Genomic DNA, 8,967 nt, shown 5'->3' on the forward strand with positions numbered 1-8,967 from the left:
AAGCCAGGTGAGACAGGGAGGGGAGGAAGGAGGTGGAGGAATGTCCACAGCAGGGGACAATTAGCAGATTGCAGTTAATACAACATTTGGCTACCAAAGATGAAGACAGAGGCAGGATAAGATCAAAAGATGGGGCTAGGTGTGAGGAGCACAGACATGTCAATATGCAGTCAGAAAATGTTCAGAATGATACAGGAATTAAAAGTCAGGGAAAAAGAAGCAAAGTACCACTTAGAACAGAGGGAGAGAAGTACATGGGATTCAGGGGTGCAGTGGCAATTCCAAAGAAGGAGATTGTTCAGACGTACCAGCAGTTAGGAAAGAGGGAGAGAAGTACATGGGATTCAGGGGTGCAGTGGCTGTTCCAGAGAAGGAGATTGTTCAGACGTACCAGCAGTTAGGAAAGAGGGAGAGAAGTACATGGGATTAAGGGGTGCAGTGGCTATTCCAGAGAAGGAGATTGTTCAGACATACCAGCAGTTAGGAAAGAGGTAGAGAAGTACATGGGATTCAGGGGTGCAGTGGCTAATGTGGTGCATATGACTGACCATGCAGCAGGGGTGGCCTTACGCCAAAGTTTAAAACCAAGGAGTACGGGAGTACAAAATCTATATTGTGAAGTAGATTTTCATGTGCACATCCACTATGTGGGTTCCAAGGCCTAATGGAGTGCATATGACTATGCAACAGGGCTGGCCTTGCCGTTAATGTGTAAAACCAAGGAGTACAGGAGTACAAAATGCATATTGTGAAGTGCACTTTCATGGGCACATCCATTATGTGGGCTCCAAGGCCTAATAGGGTGCACATGACTATGCAACAGGGCTGGCCTTGCCGGCAATGTGTAAAACTAAAGCGTACGGGATTACAAAATGCATATTGTGAAGTGGATTTTCATAATCTTATCAACTATGTGGGCTTCAAGGCCTAATGGGGTGCATATGACAATGCAGCATGGCTAGCCTTGCTGGCAATGTGTAAAACCAAGGAGTACGGAAGTACAAAATGCATATTGTGAAGAGGATTTTCATGGGCCCATCCACTCTGTGGGTTCCAAGGCCTAATGGGGTGCATATGACTGACTATGCAGCAGGGCTGGCCTTGCCGGCAATGTGTAAAACCAAGGAGTACGGGAATAAAAAAAGCATATTGTGAAGTGGATTTTCATGGGCACATCCACTCTGTGGGTTCCAAGGCCTAATGGGGTGCATGTGACTGACTATGCAGCAGGGCTGGCCTTGCCGCCAATGTGTAAAACTAAGGAGTACGGGAGTACAAAATGCATATTGTGAAGTGGATTTCATGGGCACATCCAGTACGTGGGCTCTATGGCCTAAAGGGGTGCATATTACTATGCAGCAGGGCTGGCCTTGCCGGCAACGTGTAAAACTAAGGAGTACGGGAGTACAAAATGCATTTTGTGAAGAGGATTTTCATGGGCACATCCAGTATGTGGGTTCCAAGGCCTAATGGGGAGCATATGACTGACTATGCAGCAGGGCTGGTCTTACCGCCAAAGTGTAAAACAAAGGAGTACGGAGTACAAAATGCATATTGTGAAGAGGATTTTCATGGGCACATCTAGTATGTGGGTTCCAAGGCCTAATAGGGTGCATGTGACTGACTATGCAACAGGGCTGGCCTTGCCGCCAATGTGTAAAACTAAGGAGTACGGGAGTACAAAATGCATATTGTGAAGTGGATTTCATGGGCACATCCAGTACGTGGGCTCTATGGCCTAAAGGGGTGCATATGACTATGCAGCAGGGCTGGCCTTGATGGCAATATTTAAAACCAAGGAGTACGAGAGTACAAAATGCATATCGTGATGTGGATTTTCATGGGCCCATCCACTATGTGGGTTCCAAGGCCTAATGGTGTGCATATGACTGACTATGCAGCAGGGCTGGCCTTGCCACCAATGTGTAAAACTAAGGAGCACGGGAGTACAAAATGCATATTGTGAAGTGGATTTTCATGTGCACATCCACTATGTGGGCTTCAAGGCCTAATGGGGTACATATGACTGACTATGCAGCTGGGCTGGCCTTACCGCCAATGTTTAAAACCAAGGAGTGCGGGAGTACAAAATGCATATTGTGAAGTGGATTTTCATGGGCCCATCCACTATGTGGGTTCCAAGGCCTAATGGGGTGCATATAACTGACCATGCAGCAGGGGTGGCCTTACCGCCAATGTGTAAAACAAAGGAGTTCGGAGTACAAAATGCATATTGTGAAGTGGATTGTCATGAGCCCATCCACTATGTGGGTTCCAAGGCCTAATGAGGTGTATATGACTATGCAGCCGGGCTGGCCTTGCCACCAATGTGTAAAACTAATGAGCACGGGAGTACAAAATGCATATTGTGAAGTGGATTTTCATGTGCACATCCACTATGTGGGCTTCAAGGCCTAATGGGGTACATATGACTGACTATGCAGCTGGGCTGGCCTTGCCGCCAATGTTTAAAACCAAGGAGTACGGGAGTATGAAATGCATATTGTGAAGTGGATTTTCATGTGCACACCCACTATGTGGGTTCCAAGGCCTAATGAGGTGCATATGACTATGCAGCCGGGCTGGCCTTGCAGGCAATGTGTAAAACTGAGGAGTATGGGAGTTCAAAATTCATATTGTGAAGTGGATTTTCATGGGCACATCCACTCTGTGGGCTCCAAGGCCTAATGGGGTGCATATGACTATGCAGCCGGGCTGGCCTTGCTGGCAATGTGTAAAACCAAGGAGTATGGGAGTACAAAATGCATGCTGTGAAGTGGATTTTCATGGGCACGTCCACTATGTGGGTTCTAAGGCCTAATGGGGTGCAAATGACTGACTATGCAGCAGGGCTGGCCTTGCCGGCAATGTGTAAAACCAAGGAGTACGGGAGTACAAAAATGCATATTGTGAAGTGGATTTTCATGGCCCCATCCACTATGAGGGTTCCAAGGTCTAACGGGATGCATATGACTATACAGGAGGGTGGCCTTGCTTGCAATGTGGAAAACCAAGAAGTACGGGTTTACAAAATGCATATTGTGAAGTGGATTTTCATGGGCACATCCAGTATGTGGGTTCCAAGGCCAAATAGGGTGCATATGACTTACTATGCAGCAGGGGTGGCCTTGCCGCCAATGTGTAAAGCAAGGGAGTACGGGAGTACAAAATGCATATTGTGAAGTGGATTTTCATGAGCCCATCCACTATGTGGGTTCCAAGGCCTAATGGGGTTCATATGACTGACCATGCAGCAGGGGTGGCCTTGCCGCCAATGTGGAAAACAAAGGAGTACGGGAGTACAAAATGCATATTATGAGGTGGATTTTCATGGGCACATCCAGTATGTGGGTTCCAAGGCCTAATGGGAAGCATATGACTGACTATGCAGCAAGGCTGGTCTTACCGCCAAAGTGTAAAACAAAGGAGTACGGAGTACAAAAAGCATATTGTTAAGAGGATTTTCATGGGTTCATCCACTATGCGGGTTCAAAGGCTTATTGGGGTGCATATGAGTTGGTAGCAGGGTAGGCCTTGAATTCAATGCAACACTTTTTCAAGAGTCCCCCTGGACATCTTATGAAAGGGGTATTGTGGTGCATTGTAATACTTGGCAGCCCATCCACTCACAGCATAGGCTACAACAGCTTAGGAGAACCACTATTTCATTATGGCCCTTTAAGAAGATTAATTTTGCCTGATGCACCAGTAAAAATATGCTCTGTGACTTTAAGAGTCTCTCCTTCGTAAGTGAAACAAGATGGGTCTGCTTATGTGTCACACACCACATGTCCAGCTTGGGTTGTTAAATGTTACAATAACATTTCCCAGTAAATGCATTTGTAGTGGTTGAAAGCAATGTTAAAGTTGAAAAACGCTTCAAAAAACACTGCGTCTGAAGTAAGCCTAAGTGGGGGAGGGAATTTTCGGTCTGGGGTTAAATATTTGGCCTTACAGGCAAGTCATTAACCTGCAAAGGATGTACCTTGACATATTTCCAAGCAAAACCCGTTTTAGTTTCCTTTTCATGTGTTTTTTGTGGCAACGGGAAAAATGGCATGAATCTCGGAAAAAAATGATTAAGGCTGTGAACTAGGAATCAGGAATGCTTCCAGGGGCGATTCCCATGATGTCCCTGTGTCATTTGAGCAGTGTTTCCATCATTTTCAGACGTTTTTAGACCTTAAAAGAACCCCCGGGGGGGATCGCGGTAAAAATACTCGGGTCTCCCATAGACTTACATTGGGCTCGTTGTTCTGGCCGAGTACCTGAGTATTCCAATTTGCTCGACCCGAGCAACGAGCACTCGAGCATTTTAGTGCTCGCCCATCACTAATGAAAACTATGACTGGACAGGTAACTTACAGGATTAACTTACAGTCTGTTTAGGAAGGATCATTAAAAATCAGAGCGAAGAGGGTTTGTCTTTACGTAAAGTCTTGTCTAAAGTTCACTTTATGGGAGGATATTAGCGAAGGGAATGAGGATGTCGAGTCCATATGGGTCGAAATACATGGAGGGAAAAATAGTAACAAAATTCTCATTGGGGTCCGTTACAAACCCCCAAATATTTTAGAAATCATGGAAAGTCTACTACGAAGAAAGATAGATGAAGCTGCAGCCCATAATGAGGTCCTTGTTATGGGGGACTTTAACTACCCGGGTATTAACTGGGAAACAGAGACCTGCGAAACCTATAAAGGCAACAGGTTTCTGCTAATAACCAAGAAAAATTATCTTTCACAATTGGTGCAGAATCCAACCAGGGGAGCTGCACTTTTAGACCTAATACTATCAAACAGACCTAACAGAATAACAAATCTCCAGGTCGTCGGGCATCTAGGAAATTAGCGACCACAAAATTGTACAGTTTCACTTGTCTTTCGCTAGGGGGACTTATCAGGGAGTCACAAAAGCACTGAACTTTAGAAAGGCAAAGATTGATCGGCTTAGAGATGCCCTTAATTTGACTAACTGGGGCAATGTCCTCAGAAATAAAAACACAGATGATAAATGGGAAATGATTAAGAACATCCTTAATAGGCGGTTTATGCCTTGTGGGAATAAAAGGACAAGAAATAGGAAAAATCCAATGTGGCTAAACAAAGAAGTAAGAAGGGCAATGAACAGTAAAAAGAAAGCATTTAAACTACTAAAGCTGGATGACATCGCTGAAGCTCTAAAAAACTATACGGAGAAAAATACTTTATCTAAAAAACTAATTAAAGCTACCAGAAAGGAAACAGAGAAGCACATTGCTAAGGAGAGTAAAACTAATCCCAAAACTGTTCTTCAACTACATGAATAGTAAAAGAATCAAAAGTGAAAGTGTAGGCCCCTTAAAAAATTGTGAGAAAAGAATGGTTGTAGATGACGAGGAAAAAGCTAACATATTAAACATCTTCTTCTCCACGGTATTCACAGTGGAAAATGAAATGCTAGGTGAAATGCCGCGAGGCGAAGAAAACCTTATATTAAGGGTCACCAATCTAACCCAAGAAGAGGTGCAAAACCGGCTAAATAAGATTAAAATAGATAAATCTCCGGGTCCGGATGGAATACACCCACGAGTACTTAACTGTTTAATTCCATAGTATGCATGGGTTTATGAAGAATCGCTCCTGTCAAACCAATCTAATCAGTTTTTATGAAGAGGTAAGCTATAGACTGGTCCAAGGTGAGTCATTGGACGTGGTATATTTTGATTTTTCCAAAGTGTTTGATACCATGCCACACAAGAGGTTGGTACACAAAATGAGAATGTTTGGTCTGGGGGAAAATGTGTGTAAATGGGTAAGTAACTGGCTTAATGATAGAAAGCAGAGGGTGGTTATAAATGGCTTATTCTCTAACTGGGTCGCTGTGAAAAGTGGGGTACCACAGGGGTCAGTGTTGGGACCTATTCTCTTTAACATATTTATTAACAATCTGGTAGAAGGTTTACACAGTAAAATATCAATATTTGCAGATGATACAAAACTATGTAAAGCAATCAACAAAAGAGAAGATAGCATTCTGCTACAGATGGATCTGGATAAGTTGGAAACTTGGGCCCAAAGGTGGCAGATGCAGTTTAACAATGATAAATGTAAGGTTATACACATGGGAAGAAGGAATCAATATCACCATTACACACTGAACAGGAAACCACTGGGTAAATCTGACATGGAGAAAGACTTGGGGATCCTAGTTAATAATCAAGGCAAACAGGATCATGGGGTGCATTAAAAGAGGTCTGGATACACATGATGAGAGCATTATACTGCCTCTGTACAAATCCCTGGTTAGACCGCACATTGAGTACTGTGTTCTGTTATGGGCACTGGTGCTCAGGAAGGATGGAAGTAGAGCAAGGCAAGTACAAAGGAGGGCAACAAAATTAATAAAGGGGGTGGGGTACCTACAATACCCAGAGAGATTAGCAAAATTAAAATTATTTAGTCTAGAAAATAAAACGACTGAGGGGCCATCTAATAACCATGTATACGTATATAAGGGGACAATACAAATATCTCTCCGAGGATCTGTTTATACCAAGAAAGGTGATGGTTACAAGGGGGCACTCTCCGCGTTGGAGGAGAGAAGGTTTTTCCACCAGCATAGAAGAGGATTCTATGCACTGTTAGGGCAGTGAGAATTTGGAATTCCTTGCCTGAGGAGGTGGTGATGGCGAACTCAGTCAAGGGGTTCAAGAGAGGCCTGGATGTCTTCCTGGACCATCACAATATTGTATCCTACAGTTATTAGGTTCTTTAGAAGGACATAGATCAGGGGAATTATTCTGAAGGAATATAGGCTGAACTGGATGGACAAATGTCTTTTTTCTGCCTTATTGGGGGGCACAAAGGAAGGTATTATTACTGTACATGGCACAGAAGGTGCATTATTACTGTCTTGGATACTGGTTGCATCACTGTCAAGTTTGTGTGGAGTTGGGGTAATGTGAAGAATTTGCTGGAAAACAAGTAAGTCAAAGATGTTTGTGTTACATTTTGTAGGGGATAATTATGGATGGTTGAACAGGTCATGGAATTCTGGCCTTAATGAAAAAGAAAAGGAAAAAATGAATAAGTGCCGGTCAGTTTCTGTACTATTCACACATTCTGTATGATCTGCAGAGCACTGGTGTAGAATTGATATTACCACTATATCTTCAAGGCATGATGGTAATATCAGTCCTAGTGGTTTTGATTAATGATCAGAACGGTGATATCACCACTGTATGTGCTGGTAATATTTGGTTATGGTTTGGTGGTATTTGTCTATTTCAATTTGTTCATACATTGCAATATTTCTATGAAAAACAGACAGTGTTTTACTGTATCAGAGTATGAGATTTCCGAAATGTTATACACATGCTTATTTTTTATTTGCAGTTTTGAAGCAGTATTAAATCTGCAGCATGTCAATTCTTTCAGCGTTTTCGTGTTTTTCACACATTCAAATAAATGGGGGCAAAAAACGTAAAAAAAAATGGTGAAGCGCATATTTTACAGTTTTTCCTGCAGAGAGACACATTTTTGTGCTGAAAATACTTGGCATGTGCACATATTATGTTACTTTCCCACATTTAATAATTGAAGAGTTTGTGAAGTTGCAAAATTTTCTGCAGCTTTTCTGTACATATAAGTTAAATTAGGTTACTTGTTTTTTCGCATTTTTAATGCACTTCTTTACTTATGTTTTTATCTTGTTTTAATGCTACTGTTTTTGTCTCTTTTTATTATATCATGCTTAATTAAAGGTAATTTGTTTATGATACATACTAGAAATTGGCTTTGACAAAACGTTATTGCTATAGTCATGCACAAATTACATGCATTTTTTACCTGCAAAATTTCAGCCTCTATTGCACTTCTATAGGGAAAACCCTTACATAAATCTCATCTCAACATACTTACAAGAAAAATTGACATGTTGGATTTGAAACATGCAGCACAGGAAATTATATGCTGTCTAAAAAGAGCAGAGTGGGCATGAGATTTCGATAAATAATATTCACTTTGCTAGAACTATAAACACTGCATTTTCTTGCACAACGAAAACACTCAGCATCAAAAACTCACTTTAAAAACATTATATCATAACTTTTTAATGCAATATTTAAATTCAGTATTATTATTATTATAAAATCTTATATAAGAATAGTAAAAATATAGGTATTTGTAAATCTTGATTTCCTCCAGGCAATGTAACATTAATAATAGAGAGCCCAACCTGGAGAATGAGGCAGGGACATCATGGGCTTGTGTGCCTTAGAAAGGCAAGACTGAATTTCATTTCTAATCCCACCTTGATCAGGGGATAGGGGAAAACCCAAACCTGGGTGTCACCCTTAAGCAAGGAAATGATGATATACACACTCTGGATATGAGAACCACATGATTGTGGTCAAAGTCTGAAAATACAGGTGACAGCTTTAATGAAAGAGAAAAAAAAAACTTTCATGGTCACTTGAACACCATTTAGGTAGACTAATCTTGAGTTTAGAAATGGACAAGGGAGGTGTTGCAGTCGCTCTGAAAGAAGGTTTATACTGCTGAAATTGTTCTGCTAGATCCTTGTCTTGACTGGGTCAAGTCTTGCATCTGATCCACCACCGTTTGGCAGGGATCCATATTAATATGAGCCAGTTATGGAACACCGCTAGTGGTCACCTATCAACTCAAAAATGGGAAACCATTGAAAGTCTTTGCACTGGCTATCATATGGATCCAGAGTAGTAATGGTCTTCACTTAATAGCTCCAGAACATTGATGTGGACTTACACAGTTACTTTGGTCAAAGTCGTTGTAGTAGCTGCTTGCAGAGAAAATAGTTAAGTTTCCGGGTCATAACCTGAAGGGACATTTTTTGGCAAAATTGTCAGTACCAAAGCTCAGCAATACTTTTGCAACTACTTATTCAATGATGATCAATCTCTTTTCATGTGTACAGAATCTATAAATATATCCAACAGCAATCTAT

The sequence above is a fragment of the Ranitomeya variabilis genome, chromosome 5, assembly GCF_051348905.1.
Source record: "Ranitomeya variabilis isolate aRanVar5 chromosome 5, aRanVar5.hap1, whole genome shotgun sequence".
Lineage (NCBI taxonomy): Eukaryota > Metazoa > Chordata > Amphibia > Anura > Dendrobatidae > Ranitomeya > Ranitomeya variabilis.